Source organism: Triturus cristatus, chromosome 11 (assembly GCF_964204655.1).
Source record: "Triturus cristatus chromosome 11, aTriCri1.1, whole genome shotgun sequence".
In the NCBI taxonomy this organism is placed as follows: domain Eukaryota; kingdom Metazoa; phylum Chordata; class Amphibia; order Caudata; family Salamandridae; genus Triturus; species Triturus cristatus.
The window spans coordinates 411,663,911-411,679,540 of NC_140594.1; the positions used below are offsets into that span (position 1 = coordinate 411,663,911).

Sequence of the window (15,630 nt, forward strand, 5' to 3'; positions counted from 1 at the left end):
CCGCTGATATGGGTGTCCCCGGTGGAGGGGAGGGGAAGGGGGGATGAGGAATATTATAGTTGGGCGGGGAGAGCAGATATCGAATCCACTAACCCGTCCCCCTGCAGCCCGGTGGTGCCGCCGATCCCCCGCTGCAGCCCTGGGTACGGGGGGGGGGTGCGCCACTGCAAGCTGTTCAATCCCCTGCGTCACCGACCTCCCCCTCTGCTGTGCTGCTCACCACCAGTATGTGTCCCGACGGCAAGGGGACGCAGCTGCGGGTCACAGCTCCCGTCTCCCAACGTTCCTCCTCATCTTCGCGGCCCGGTCTGGCCGCCGTATCTCCCCCTCCGATCGTGTTGCAGGCCACCGCCACTGGCCCTCGATGTCCCCAGTAGAGCTCGGGCAGCTCACGGCCCCAATGTGTGGGCCAAGGTCCAGATGGCCGCCCGATGAAGATGCCTCCGGGGGGGGGGAAGGAAGGGGGGAGCCTTTCTGTGCGTGGTAGGGAAGAAGGAACAAGCAAATGGTGGCTCCCGTAGTCCCTCCCCTCGCGGCCCGGCAGTGCCGCCGATCGCCGGCCTCAGCTCCGTGCAGGGGGGGAGCAGCCGTGATAGTCAGTCCAAATGCTCACTTATCCAGTCTCTCCGTTTGTGGATGCACGCACCGCCCGATAGTGTCCCTGTAGCTGGGCGGCTCAATTCCGGGGAAAGACGCTATTTAAAAAAAAAGAAATGCATCAATGTGCTGTTGAATCTGCACAACAGATTGTGCAGAATGTTTTTCAAATATGGTCAAACCAGAAGTGTGACAGTGTATCTTGTGTGCCAGTCCAAGAGCAGTGTGCTCCTTATAGTTACTGTGAAGAACAGGGAAAGAAAAGTATAATTTTAAATTCAGATGCTGGACAAATACAGATGTTTTTGTGTTTTTGCGCATTGAAAGACACTGGGCAGAGGACAATAGAACACAATGTGATTTATCAATGGGAGGAAGACACTGTTATAAAGTGGCATATACAGACAGAGACTGCAGTTTTGCATGAACAGTTTGCGCAGGTCCCAATAGAAAATCCAGGGTTGGAGTTGGAGACACAGGATTCCCCAGTGAAGTGGCAGAATGTATTGCAAAGCGCAGCTACTGTGCATGGCAGAACATTTAATTCCCTTGCATATGAAAAGGCTAAAATCTTGGAGACAGAGGTGGTGAAACATGATTACATGACTAAATTTGAGCACCTAGGAGATAAGGATCATACAAACAGGTGGGCAGAAAATGAAGGGATGAATATTCCCCTAGATTTACTCAGAACTGTGATTCTTTTGTGTCACAATGTACAAGCCAGACCAGTCCCACAGAAGGTGAAGGGTGAGTTGAAGAAAGGAAAATTACCGGAGCAGACAGAGCAGCTGGATTGCCTTGGACTTCTGCCAATTGATAAAGGGAGCACATATTAGGCAGTGAGTGGAGAAATAGTCAGGAAGGAGACTGCCTCAGCCCTTCTTGCTGTGCAGGGAAAAAGAGTTTCATCCCAATACCAAGAATTTAGAGGCTGAAGCGTGGGTAGAATTCTCAGACAATCCCACAGAGCCAGCAGTGAATTGTGCAGACAGAAATGAAAATATTGTGCCTTTAGACTTAAAACAGGGACAGGAAAATGTGCGCTTTTTGAAAAATGTTTGTTGCAAGAAGACTGATGCTTGTTTCTTTTCCAGGTCATCATACTGTGACATGTTGGTGTGCCTGATGTCTCTACCCGTGTCCCTGTATTAGTGGGACCCTTCCCTTCCCCTCCCTTCCCCCCCCCCCCAAGCCTGGAATGATCACCGGACAGTGCAAGCTGACATTCTGTGGCTGAACGGACCAGACGGACCTACTTTGCCAAGACCGATGAACTGTTTAGTGGAGATGAAGTTAAATGTGAGAAGGCTGCGTGTCTTTCACACAGAAGGACTGTTTGTTTAAAAAGGAGAACAACAAAAATGTGCTGCAATTGAAACTGTTTGATATACATGAAGTTAAAACAAAATTCGAGAAGGCTGTGTCTTTCACACAGAAGGACTGTTTGTTTAAAAGAAAAAGAGCGACAAAGATGTTGTGAAATTTAGTTAAAGATGAGAAGAAAATAGTAATGTTGCCTTTATTTTTAAGCACAAAATATATAAGTTTGGCTACTTCAACAGTAGAAGTTCCAGTATTAGCCATTAGAGACATTAGGAGCTTTACCAAGTTCAAAAGCTTGATTCATTTATTTTGTGTATCCATCAAACATTTATTCCTGCTGAGTATCCAGATATGCATCAGCTATTTCTACATGCTTTGAATTGATTATCACATGCTTTTATGATTTCATAGTTTTATATTTGTGCTTTCAGTTAAGAAATTCAGTGCTTCAATAATAGTAATGTTTTCAGTTAAGACTTGCTTTGAAGTGATTATCACATGCTTTTCTGATTTCAGTGTTTTGTAGTTGTGTTGTTCAGTTAGGAAATGCAGTTTTTTCAACATAGTTCTGCCTTTAGTTAAAAGATTCAGTTTTTGATATATGTGAATGATGATAGTCGAAGGTCATGGGGTGGAATGTAGTGAAAGAGGCGCTCTTGTGATTTGGCACCCTATGATGACCTTCAACTACCACCATTTTAACTGACTTTAGTGTGTTATTTTACCCTAGCCTTAATGTAGGATGGTCCTGCATATGTCTGCTTCTCTTCCGTCTTGTAATCTTGCTGTCTTTTAGTGGGAGCTGTCACAGAGTAGAACAGTACTATTGGCTTTGACATGGCCTCATGTCATCTTGTTTTCTGACTTTGACTATTGGCTTTGACATGGCCTCATGTCATCTTGTTTTCTGACTTTGCCTTGCTTCTGTGTGCACAGCAGTGCTTGCAAGTTGTTTGGGTTATGAGCATTACAAGTGCTTACTATTGGCTTTGACATGGCCTCATGTCATCTTGTTTTCTCTAGCATTGCCATTGTGCTCACACGTAGCTGCAAAGTGAGGAGGACATGTTTCTGCTTCTCACTTGTTTTTCGCTCTTCACTGACCAGAGTGAACTGGATATTACCTGTGGAATGTGCAACTCTGCCTCGAAGTCAAAATACGGGAGCTTGGCCAGCCTCTGTCTTGGCCTTGACGCAGACTGGTACAGCCAGCTCGGTTCTTTCTCATGAGAAGGGGGCGAGGTTTTCTAGAAGCTTCGCCTCACGTTGAGTAACGGTATTAAAGCTGGGAGCCTTTGGGGGCCAGGTGGAAGTTCACCACAGAATAGACATAGTCAGTCGGTGAGGTGATCCTAACCATTTATATGTATATATGTTCTACTCTTTGCTATTTGTATATATACTGCATTTTATTCTAATTGTTTATTGTAGTTAATTGGCACTTGGGAATCTGCATTTACTGATATATTTGGCCTACCATTTTAAACTTTGCATTAATAAACTTGTGTTAAAGGGGGGTGCCGCTGAAAGTGTATATTATTTAAAGGTGCAGTGGTGTATTTGCCTCCAAAGTGGGAGTGTAGGGTTTGGGTGGGTCCTTTTAATGAAAAGCACATTCATTACAGATGCAAAGTAGGAAGGCAGAGCATACGCTGTGACTTGCTCAGATATGTCAGCTGTAGCTTGCCACTCTCCGCAGAGTGCTGCAGGAGGAGTGAAGCAGTCGGTTGATACAGTACTCCAGTGGGGATATATCAGTTACCGTGTGTGCCCCAAAGACTGCACAGCAGCTACAGTACTAAATTTCATCTGGCAGAAGTACTCTCAATGGGGTGCCCAGCAGCTGCAGCATGATTTCAAGTGCTAGAGACAGCCCTGGAGTGTCTATATGGGGGATGCAGGGCGAGGCTGTATACTTCAGCAGGGAAGGCACAGCCCAAACAGATGTATGCCCATTAGTACAATAGCAGCAGTCCAGGCCTCCCTGTTGCAATACAGTCGGCTCCTCCTTACCTCAGCCCGGGGCTCCGCAGTGCAATGCCGCTTTGTTGGGCGTCTGCTCGGCTCACAGTGGGCCTACCCCCGTGACAGACTCACACAGCAATATGATCATGTCCTCCGGTGGGCCAAGCCCAGAAACGCAGCCATGCTCCATCGGGCGACGAGCTCCGCCACAGAACTTCAGGGCTCTCCTGCTTTTCGCCACAGGAATGCTTACTCCGCCCTGCCACCTCTGCGCAGCCGGCTGCCCTTCAGCTGCAGGGTCAGGCCCAATCGCCCACCGGGGAACCAGGCCATGCCAGCTGCAGCCCTAGGGACCACAATGTTTACAGCGTCCCGGTTGCGATTTCAGATGGAGTTTCTTGCCAACTCGTGATATCGGATGCTCAGGGGATAAACTAAATTAGTTTGGGGCAAAAGAAGATCAGTTAGGTGGTAGGATTTTGCTGGTTAATAGGCAGAGCTCACGGAGCAACTGTAATAGGCCGCCATCTTGGAGCCAGGCAAGCTCTGCTGGCTAAAAGGGTTGTTGAAAGGGTACCAGCACCAGAATTAGTTTTTTATTCCTGCTACCTTCTGGTGCTCAAGAAGGACACAGGTCTTTGGCCTATTCCAGATCTGTGCCCTCTCAACACCTTTCTTCAGAGAGAAAAATAAAAAATGCCAACCCTAACCCAGGTCTTGTCTGCCTTAGACCTTGGGGACTAGATGGTGGTGTTGGAACTGCAAAACACCTATTTCCATATTCCTGTACTGCTAGTACATCAGCACTCCCTGCAGTTTGTGGTGGGAGAGGAGCATTTTCAATTTGCTATGCTCCACTTTGGTCTTACCAACACCCCTCGAGTGTTCATTAAAGTGACGGGAGTGGTGGTGGCACACATTCGGAGGGCAGAGGTGGCATCCGTACCCTACCTCAACAACTGGCTGTTGCAGGCAGTCGTCATCCACCTTCAGACTTCCACGAACCTCCTATCCTCTTTGGGGTTCACTAGAAAGATACTGATGTCACACCTGACTGTCAAAAGTCAAAAGTCAAAAGTTTTTATTTTTGTTACGGTACTCTTTCGAGGACCACAAAATAAAATATACATTATACTTTCCATTTAATACATTTTCAATGAGATTTTCAAAAACTTAAAAATTCTGTAACAGACGAATTCATTAGGAGGGCTTTTGCATAATGATAAAAAGTCTTTTGAGTTAACGATCCTACAGGACCGATAGATGGACTTAAGACATGTTAACCTTGCGTTTACAATTTCTGCATTTGGACATATAAAAAGTAAGTGTTCCAAATTCTGGTTGCCCCCTTGACAGAGGGTACAAAAGGCAGAACTGTCAGGCCTCCAGGAGGAAGTAAAGGTTTGTACAGGAAGTGTTCCCAGGCGCAACATCATAATTGCACGCTTTGCACCGTGTTGAAGTGTATACTCTAAATAAGGCTGGCATTGTTTGTATTCCTGGGAGGCTGCATAGATCTTATATGACGATAGTCTATTACAATGTAAGTGGTCAATCTCGTAGCTCAGTTTGGGAGTGAAGTTTTTTAGAAAAAGTTTAAGTTGGGCTGGTGACCACGTAGACAAAATTTCCACACTAACTTTTGCAAGCTGTAGGGCCTCTCACATATTTTTTAAAAAGGTAATATGGGTAGAGCTGGTCTCGAATGTCTCTATTTTTAGTAAACTTCTTAGAGTGCCTTCTTGTGAATGAAGAAGGTTATAGGCCCACCTTATAATACTAGCTATGGCTGTAGCATATGCACTCGTGATGGTACATTCCAGTCTCAATGCCTGTACTGGGGTAGATGTAGAAATCTTCAGTAGTTTTTTCAATATTTTACCTTCTACTGAGTCCATATAGGTCCATTGTTTAAAAGGAATATATTCCGAGGCGTAAGACAGGACCGGTGTGATTTTGGCTCGATAGACTTGAATTAGTGCAAAGAAATGCCTTTGTCCAGTGGCCGAGTATAAGCGGGACAAAGCCCCAGCGTGTAGGTCACTTTTCCTTTTCAGGTGATTGATTTGGTTGATGTTACTCATGTTTTGTGAGAAAATTCTGCCCAGATATGTATACTCCTTTACTTGTTCTAACTTCTCACCTCCCAACTTCCATTCGTACCTTACCCTTTTCTTCTGGTTTGAAAAAGCAACCACTTTGGTTTTGTTTGTATTTGGGGTTAAATTTTTTTTTATAGAATACTTGTATAAAATATCTAAAAGATTTTGTAGTCCGAAAGGTGTTAGGTCAAACATGACTATATCGTCTGCGTACAGCAGGGAATGAATATATTCAGTGGCTATAGGAGTGCATATCCCTTGCTGCAGTTGGGAAGGTAGGTCACTTAAATACAGTGAGAATAAAATTGGAGCCAAGAGGCACCCTTGTTTCAGGCCATTTGATGTTCGTATTATCTTCGATAGGCCCTTGTCGCTCCCCATTTGGACACGGCACCAGGTGTCACTGTGTAGATTCACTATCAAATGTAATAGCTGCTCCGGAATGCCCATTCTTCTTAACTTTGACCACAGGGTCGGTCTGTCCACTCGATCGAAAGCTGTCGAGTAATCGATGAACGCTGCGTAAATAGTTTGTTTTTTCCCTGTTGCGTACTTGTCTAAAATGGTTTGGAAGATTGCTACATTGTCAGTGACTGAGTGGTTTGAGCGAAATCCGGACTGAAACTTAGGGATTAGACCCAATGAGAAGGCCCAATTTTTCAGCCTATCCAGGATTTCTGCTGCAAAAATCTTCCCGGCAGCATCCATGAGGGCAATTTGCCTATAGTTTCCCGGTATGTTTCTTTTTCCTTTTTTGTAAATCGGGATTATAATACTTCCTTTCCAGGAGTTTGGCATTTGACCACTGTCGAATATATAGTTAAATAGCGGCGAGAGCACCAGTCCCCACTCTTTATGTTCAGTTTGGTAGACCTTGATAGGTATCTGATCGGGGCCAGATGCACCCGTGCTCCTTGCCTTCCTGATATTCGTAGAGACTGACACTGCCGACGTTTTATTGATCTTAGTATCTTTAGTTTCCACAATTTGTTCTCCCACCTCTTCATTTTTAATAGACTTATTCTGTTTATATAGCTCGCGAAGGTAAATATCCCAGTTTTCTTCTGAAACAGGAGTTGCCTCCAGCTTTTTTTTGGATCCCGTCATTATTGCAATCAGTGTCCAATATTTGCGCTGGTTGTTTTGTTTAGCTGCTTGTTGGATTTCAGACCAATTGAAGTCCTGTTTCAGTTTTTTCTGTTTAGTTTTTTCTCGTCGTATTTGATTCTTTAATCTATTGATTTCCTTTTTGTTTGCTGACGAGAAGTTCAGATACTGGGCGCGTATCAGCCTATTGAGTTGTTTTACGACTGGTTGGTTCCAGTTTTTATTCTTATTTCTCCATTTACTTTTTACTGATCTGTTGTGTTCTAACTTACTTTGCAGAGCTTGTTTGAGATTATTCGTTAATTGTTCGAAATTCTTTATAGGGTCATCTGAATATATGTTAGTCAATATATTGGTTTCGGAAATTAATAGCCTCAGATAGTCCAGATTTTCTGTCCCCCAATAAATGCGACGCCTTGTTATGTTTACTTCCGTTTTTGTTGTAAGAAATATTGGCTGGTTATAAGAAGAGGACTGTGCAATCCAATGGGTTGAAAGGTTTAGAAGAGCATGATCACTTTCTTCATTGAATATTATTGAAAGTTGAATCATTTGTTCTTTTTCTTCGATCCCGCATATAAAATAATCCAGGGTAGAGGGAGATCCATTTCCTTGCCGTGTGTATGTTGCTGGTATGTCACCGTTGATGTTACCGTTTAATATAGTCCCATTAATGCTGGAGAGAAAAGATAATAGTGCGCGTCCTCTCTTATTTGATTTAGATCCTTTTGAGAATTCAGGGAGTGATGTTTCCAAAGATTCCTCTTTGAAAAGACGAGCCCATTTCTTTATCTCACAGTTTGAAATTTTAGCGTTCCAATCCCCCATTATAAGATATGGCAAGTGAGATTGATCTTCAATGATATGGGTGATAATCTCCATTAGGCGGTCAAACAGCAAATCATTATTATTACTGGGAGGTGCGTAGATATTGAAAAGTAATATTTTTTCAAGTTTGGCTGACGCTTGAGTTCTAAGGGATACTTTTAAACATTGTAGATTGTCTATGTTTGTATCGATTATTTCCTGTGACCAAGAGTGATCTTCTTTTAATAATATTGCCAGACCACCCTTGGCGTGTCCCCTTCTAGATCTTTTTGCCAACGTTTCATATACATAGTATCCTTTTTGAGTAAAGGTATTAATTAACCATGTTTCCTGGAGGGCAATGATATCAGGGGAGTTTTTGATTGCATGTTTCATTTTTAAATCAGTTTTCCCTGCCAAGTTCCAGGACAATAACGTCAGACCTTTGCTAAACTTGGTGTTGTTGTGAATTTACCGTTTTTTTGCTGTTTAAGGTTTCTGATAACCATGCCCACGATTTTATTGAGTTCTCAATATTACTAGAGCTTGAATTCCGGGACCATACTGACCTCTCACCTTGTATTACTTGTATTTTGAGTGAATCTTTCCTCATAATATTTGATGCTGAATCTCCCCAATTAAAACTATTGTTTTCTTTTCTTCTATTAGTTTGTCCTAATGTACCTTTGTTTAGGTTGTTGATTTTAAGATCTTCCACCGAGATTACATCATAGCCATTTTTGTGAAGAATTTCCTTCTCTCTGATTATTATTCCAGGCAAAACTGGGGAATAAAATGATACCTGTACTAGTTTGTTATTTTCTTTTATTGGAAAGAGTACTAGGTCGATTTCTTTACTTGTCAGAGAGTTCAGGGATGGTATTTCTTGTAAGAGATTAATTATTCTACCACGATTAAACGGCTCCTTATCTGAGGGAAATAGCTCTTCGATAGTTATGTGTTTAGATGGAATTACTTCCCATGATTGAGATTTATTATCATGTAGTTCTTTTATATCCATGATATTTTGCGTTGTTCATCTGTTTTCTATCGGAGGACAAAATTCGTCTGCTTTTGGGTTTAAGGGTTTTTCTGATGGTATTTTTTGAGTTTCTGGAGAGTTCACCAAGTTTACGGGAGTGAATTTTTGGAATTTAAGCTTATTCCCTTTTTTCCTCTGTATTCTCCTCAAGGGTTTTCTCTTCTTCTTCCCCCTTACTTTTTCCCTAGTGTTACTTTTTTCAGACTGTCCTCCTTGGCTGAAATCCTGTTCGGCAGTAACTCCCGATAACTCTGCTTTATTTTCCCCGATAATCTGATCACGATTATTATCGGATACTTTATTCGAAAAGATAGGATAATGTTTAGTTTTGTTTTCGGTGATGGTTTCCGATTCTTCTTTGAACAGTTTTTTAAGTGAATATGTGGTAAGAGGTTTTTCCTTATTTCTTAGTCCCTTAGTTTTAGTCTTAATTATTAGTACGTCGTTCGTTTGCGTGCTTGCTTCCTGTTGTTTTGGGGTCGCACTTCCATTTTTATGAAAATCATCTATTTGTTGTGATTCGACTGCTCCGGGTTGTTTTGGTGAGACTTTAGTTAGATCTTTTTTCTTTTTTTCTTCAACCAGGAATTTAAGTATTCCTATTTGTACGTCTAAAGTATCGTCCGAGTTAGCTAAAATTTGACCAAGATGAGTTAGTACTGATTCCAAAATTTCTTGCAATGAAAAAAGTGCTTTTGACAGGGGAGAGGCAGTATTTTCAGAATTTGGATTTATAAAATTAGGGTCTGATAGGTTGGCCAGATTAGAATAAAGGTTAGGCGATTTTTCTGGTGAACTGGTTAGTGGATGTTTTTGACTTAGCAATATTTCTGTTTTTTCTTCTTCGGTCTTCGTGTTATGATTTACAGATACATCGAAGAATAAGTCGTTGTCCTAGTTTTTTATAGGTGTTATAGATGTTATTTGAGACGTATCTGGGAATGATTTTTGACATTCTTCCGAGAGAGAGAAATTTGCCAAATTACTTTCAGTTGTTATTTGACCTTGTTTATTGGGTTTCTGATCTGAGAAATGTAACGAATCATGTTCAACCTTATTTATTGAAGGATCCAGCTTATTTTGATCATCAGTTGAATATGGAGAAAGATACTTTTTCTTGGAGAGGGTAGAGAAGTATTGACTTATAGCTGGAGTACTTGATATTTGACCGGGTTTTAGTGATTTGTCAACAGATTTTCTTACAGCTGCGTCTGTCCCCATACGCCTCATGTAGATTGTCCGTGAGCGTAGTTTTTTTAGAGCCCTCATACTTGGGACCGGAAATCTACTTTATAGCTTATAGTAGTCGCAGCAGGTTTTGTGTATTTGTAATAACTTTATCTTTATCTCACAATCTCAGTTTAATCAGTAAGAAATGGGGGTTTTTTTCACATCGGTTACAGAATTTGGTTGAGTAGTGTCCTCGTGTGCTGAACGTTAGTGGGGTGGCCCGTCCCGTCCTCGGTCGTCCCCGGACGGCCTCAGACGGCCCGCTCTTTGTCCGGTCTTCGTTCCGCGCTTGGTCCCGCGCGCGTCCCGCGTCGCGGAAGGCTAATTGGTTTTTCTACGTTTCGTCAGTGGGCGTGTCCGTGGGCGTGTCGCCTGGGGGAAGAGGAACCAGCTGATCCCAGCTTGGAATTCTGGTCTTCGCAGTCCCCCAGGTTAGGCGCGCTGTAGTTTTTCGCCCAGCCTCAACCCTTCTGACTCCGGCTGGGAGCGACAGGCAGAGCGTGCGGATTGCAGCTCACGCTCACACCAGCGAGTCAAGGGGAGGGGCGCCACGGAGCAACAAACAGAGACAGCGTCAGCTCAGGCACAGCAGCTCAGGACACAATCGGTGAGCAGAGGTAGAGATCCCTCGCCAGGCACGAGTAGCAGCAGTTCACAGAAACCAGATAGCGGTGAGTGGCCTGACTGCTTCCCAGATTCTACGCACATCGGAGCCATTCTGGATACAGTTCGTTTTCATGCCTTTCTGCCGAAAAAGTCCAGGACATTCAGGCTATGATCCCGCTCTTTCAGCCTCAATTTGGTATTTCATTGAGGTCAACTCTGAGGCTTTTGGTCGAGCATGCCAGGTGACATATGCGGGCTCTGCAGTGAGATCTGAAGTCCTAGTGGCCCAAACATCAAGGAGAGCTCTCCGACCAAGTTCAGATTTCGGAAGAGACAGTGAAAGGTCTGCAGTGCTGGCTACTGGACCGCAGTTGGGTTGGCAGAGACCCATTTCCCTTCCCCACCCAGCGCTGACAATGGTGACTGATGCGTCACTTCTGAGCTTGGGAAGCCACCTAGGAGAGGTGGAGATCAGAGGCTTCTGGTCTGAAGCAGAGTTCTGGCTCCATATCAACCTTCTGTAGCTGAGGGCCATCAGCTTAGCACTGAAGGCCTTACCGCTATCCATCAAAGGGGAGGTTAGTACAGGTGCTCACGGACATCACTACCGCAATGTGGACTGAAACAAACAGCAGGGTGTGGTCACAGACCCTGTGCCAGGAGGTCTTGCAACTCTGGAAATGGCTAGACAGCCACAGAATCTTCGTGATGGTGACCACATAGCGAGATCATTGAGTGCTAGGGAAGACAAACTCAGCCAATGGCGCCCAGCGGATTACAAGTGGCAGTTACACACCGGAGGTGGTGCAAGGTCTCTTCTATGAATGGGAAGAACTGTTGCTCGCTGCCGAGAATACGCAATGTCAGCACTTCTAGGTGTTGGAGTTTCCAAGGGGTCTCTTGCTCGAAGACGCATTCCACCTCAAGCGGAACTCTGGACTACTGTATACCTTTCCACCGATACCATTCCTGACCCGCATTCTCCAGAAGATCAGTACTGACTGAGCCCAGGTCATCTTTGTGGCTCAGGACTGGGCACGGAGACTACGGTATCCAGTACTCCTGGGCTTGAGCATCTGCCCTCCTATCAGACTGTCCCTCTCGGAGGATGTGCTGTTGCAGCACAAAGGTGGTATTCTCCATATTCGCCTTCACAATCTCCACCTTCATGCATGGAGACTGAGCAGCGCCAGCTGAATGTCTCCGATTTCCTGCTGGAGGTATTGGATGTTATCTTGGCAGCCAGGCGTTCTTTGAAAAACACTGTATATGCCTCTTGTAGGGACAGGTTTGTGGTTTGGTGCATTGCACGCCAAATTGACCCCTCCAGGCCCAATTGACTGATGTTCCACTGTTTGTTCTCTCTCTTGCTCCGCAAAGCTGTGCTTTGCGCACTGTTGTAGTTTATCTTTCGGCCTTCTTGCGTCTAACTGATCAACCATCATTATTTCAATCACTGGTTGTATTGAGATTTCTAAAAGGGCTGCAGCATCTATGTCCCCATTCTTCTTTTGTGATCCCCCAATGGGATCTCAATTTCGTCCTTACGTTCTTGATGTGCACTCCATTTGAGATGCTCCATAGCTGTCCCCTGCAGCTCCTCACCCTAAAAACCATGTTCCTAGTTGCCATCACATCAGCACAACATGTAAGTGGGCTTAAGGCTCTCTGTATTCCTCAAACTTAAACTGCATTTTTCCTTGATAAGCTGGTTCTGTGAACTAGGGCATCTTTTCTACCGAACGTTGAGATACTGCTCCATGTCTGTCAAACCATCCCCCTGCTGGCGCTCTATGCTACGCCTCACCCATCCATGGAGGAGGACAGACTCTGGCGCTTATACCCCAAAAGAGTGCAGAGCTTCTACATTGATTATACCAACGACCAACGGCTGGATAATAATTTCTTTGTGGGGTTCGCTGGAGTGAAAAAAAGGCAAAGCTGTGCAGAAGCATACCATTTCTAGCTGGATGGTGTGCTACATTAAAATCTGCTATGTGTTAGCGAAGAAGCAACCTTCAGAAGGACAGCAAGCCCATTTCATGAAGGCGAAGTTGCTATTACTGCGTTATTATGCGGAGCCCTGTCCTAGACATCTGCCAGGCAGTTAGATAGCCATTCCTCCATACGTTCACGAAGCACTATTGTCTGCACAGCCAAGTATGATTAGAAGGCCACTTTGCCCGCTTGGTCCTGCAGGACTCTCTGGTTTGAATACATTCATGGCCCAACTCCTGTTAGGTAATGCTTCGGTATCTATTTATAAGGTGAGGAATTTGCAGCTAGAAGTCCCCATTAGAAGAACAAGTTAGTTGCCTTTGGAAGCACTCTTTCTGGAAGTGACTCTATCTAGCTGCAGATTCCTCACTAACACTCCCATCCTCCTTGTTCTGTGGCTGGACTCTACCCATTAATAAAATCCCAAGTCTAGGTATCTGCACACTGGTCTATCAATTTGCTTTTGGGGCTCCTCGTCTGGGGGCCTGGACTGTCTCGAAAGCAACTGATGTCAATGCGCTGGAGCTTCACCTAGAAAGGCCCCACACGTCACTTCTGGAATGGAATGGCATCAGTGCTCAGCAACATTGCACCACGTTCCGGCAGGCAGGGGTACTATAGAAAAGTTTCTGGATCCAGTCTGACGCATGCAGAATATTCATAAAGTAAGAAATCTGCAGCTAGATTGAATCTCTGCCAGAATGCTACCCAAGTTAAATAACTTCAGTTTGTTTGATGTAAATTATGCTATGTGATTTTATCTTTTGAATGTGAAGATTTTAACGCCCCTTGATTAAGGATTTGTGTATCATGTCAATTGAAATGATGGTACTATTTTAGCTTTATTTCTACAACATTTCTTCTCAGAAATACAATATTTATTATTATTGCGTATGTGTTACCTTATGGTGATAACATTTATATTGCACATTTTCCTCAAGCGTCTATAATCACCGGCAGCTATGTGAACTTGCATGTGTTACATTAATACTATTACAATGTGCTGGATGAAAATAAAGATGGTGTACATGGCTTGCTAGGAGAAGATGTGTCTTAAGGACTCGAATAAAGGCCATATTGTCTGATCCGGTTGCCAATTGTTGTGCAAGGGTATAATAAAGTCTTTAGCCTTACGTTTAAACTTCTGTAGAGAAGGGGTCGATAAGTGATGATGAGAGGAGAGACCCATTCTGAAAATTGTTGTTGATATGTTAATGATAAAGACTGGAATTAAACTGGAATATCCAATTTGGGAGGAAGGTTCTGGGTGTAGAGTTTCCAGCAGTTGTAAGGCTAGAAGGAAGCTGCTAATAAGTGAAGAGTTGCCTAAATGGTACCGCCTAGGATTTATGACTTTTGTTGCTGAAGAAAAGTGAAGGGTGTCAACTAGAGATTGTAAAGATAGAATCTCTGGTGAAGTCAAAGTTCTCTGATTTGGCTGACACAGAGCTTCTTTTGAAGATGCGTATGAAGTTAAGGTGTTTGCTTCTGAATAGTGACATACACTAACCTCTGGGGTAGAGTTTGTTTGTGGTTTTATGCTTAGGCAGACACGTTTTTTCAGTTTGTATTAAAGACCCTACCTTTTTTTGCTCAGTCATATCGTTGGGGAACCACTTGCTGACACATTGTTTTTCATTAGTTGCTTTGGAACAAATCAGAAGTGCAGCGGTGTCCACGGTGAGGTTGATACCCTGAATACATTTGCAGATTTAATGGTTAAATGGAAATGGTTGGAGTGAATGGAATAATTAGAGAACAACGTTTTTGAATGAAGCTTGTGATTCCTTCATAGGAGGTTTTGACTAGCAAATCTTGGAATAGAGTTGTTGGTTCAGGTTATTAGGACAATTATTAAGTTAGGTTGAGAGAACGTCTGTAAGTTGTGTGTCTTTTCTGGCCTTAGGTACGGCAGTAAAGACTTAGCTAGTGGGTACTAAAGAAGGCCAACCTAGATAATAAAGTTTCCCATTAGTGGATGAATACCGGTTTCTCACTTGGGCAAAACTGTTGAGCTCTTCAACTGTGATCCTCATCCTGAGGGCCCTTTTACTAATTCTGTTGGGGACGATGACTGTATTTACTAGCTCCACTGGGATTACAATTTGGTGATTTTCGCTAGGAGATTTAGGTTTCTGAAAGCAACTGAAATTTCCTGGTCAAACAAGGGAATATGTGTGTAAACACAGATCCCTGCATGTTATTCCCCAAAAACGTGTAATATGCAGTACGTCTGGTCCACCCCTGAATTTACAGATGCCCTTATTAAGAAATCTGAGAGGACATTGAGCAGAGATACAGCCAAATCTGAATCCCATCCTAGCTGTCCGCTGATCTCTATTAAAGAAGGTGGCAACGGTGTGTACTTGTCCTATAAGATGAATATGTCTGATTTGGTTCTACATCTCAGACAAGCTGACACCTTCTCTCCAATATTGGTTCCAGTAACTTGCATAGCCTTTATTATGCAGATGATAAATGATTATACTTCAGTTATCCCAAAACACTATATAGATCATCTTAATTTGTACGCTATGATTATTTAAGAAACAACTACAAAAAAGCCCGACTGTAGTGTCCAGAGTATGTTTTTATAGCGGCTCGCGATAAATTGATAGCCATAGTGCAAAATGAGTTTCTGTGTACAAATATTTGGGTGTATGTTTTGACCTGCATATAAACTGAAAGCCTCAGTAACAATTAAAAAGGATGCTTTAAACAGTTTGAGTGATGTCTTTTAATGCATGTCATAGTGGCTTTTGAGCAATTATTATGCAAAAGCCAAATGTTATAGTTAATTAGCATATATATAGCACACAATTTGAGGCTCACAATTTATTAAATCAAAGG

At 43.4% G+C, this 15,630-nt stretch overlaps 1 long non-coding RNA gene across 1 annotated transcript in view; it reads left to right on the top strand.

Moving 5' to 3' along the window:
• The window catches only part of LOC146784330 (uncharacterized), a 54,051-nt gene extending 50,621 nt beyond the window's left edge, over window positions 1-3,430 (top strand). The window contains exon 3 of the long non-coding RNA XR_014970911.1: window positions 1,695-3,430. This is a non-coding gene — a long non-coding RNA (uncharacterized LOC146784330). The remainder of the gene's footprint in view (window positions 1-1,694) is intronic.
• The last annotated feature ends 12,200 nt before the right edge of the window (window positions 3,431-15,630 follow it).